Raw genomic sequence first — 819 nt, 5'->3', positions numbered from 1 at the left:
TACGCCCGATAATTTTATTTCCCTATTTATTTGCACCCAACTTTCAAGGACTTTGACCTCCCTACTAAGATATATTAGATGTAATCTTCGCTGTAGTTGTAAAACTCAACATATTTTAACAAATAAATTGGCCAGATTGAAACTAAATTAAGATTGAAGTGAAAAGATCATCACAACTTCTTCAACATTCTCATGGCTCAACCAATTCAAATCATCATTTCACAAAATCTCAAGACAAGGAGAAAGACAAAGAAAACTACTCATAACTCATGGAGAAGATATAGTAAAACTTAGAACTTATATATAAAAGCAAAGTCGTACAACTTCAATAACTAAATACCACTTATCTCTAATTCCTCCACAAGCAAATTCCTCGAAGTTCCTCTGAATCTCTTCCTTTCTTTACAGCACACAGAATTCTTCTTTGAAGCGGCAAGGAAGAAGAAATCTCTCACTTTCCCTCCACTCTTACAATCTCTCGAAGAATTCCTTACAATACTAACCCTAAATTAAACTCTCTACACTCTACAAACAACAAAAAAATTAGTGGACACTACCACGAGGCTCCTCTTTTTTTGGCCCAAATGCTTCTCTTAAAGTTGTAGAAGAGTTTTTTAAGAGTTCCCTAAGCGTCCCTTCAAAAATCATCCACATTCAATGCACCTATTAAGAGAACCACTGCTCTTGTCGCGATGGCCTCGATGGCGCCGTCGACAGCCTTCTAGAATATTTGATTCTGGACTCTCGGGAAAAACCCGTCGTCGGCGACGTTGGGCTCGCCGTCGGTGGCCCAATTCCAATCTTCATATTTTTTGTCGC

The sequence above is a fragment of the Phalaenopsis equestris genome, unplaced genomic scaffold (assembly GCF_001263595.1).
Source record: "Phalaenopsis equestris unplaced genomic scaffold, ASM126359v1 Scaffold218652, whole genome shotgun sequence".
Lineage (NCBI taxonomy): Eukaryota > Viridiplantae > Streptophyta > Magnoliopsida > Asparagales > Orchidaceae > Phalaenopsis > Phalaenopsis equestris.
This window is presented reverse-complemented; position numbering follows the sequence as displayed.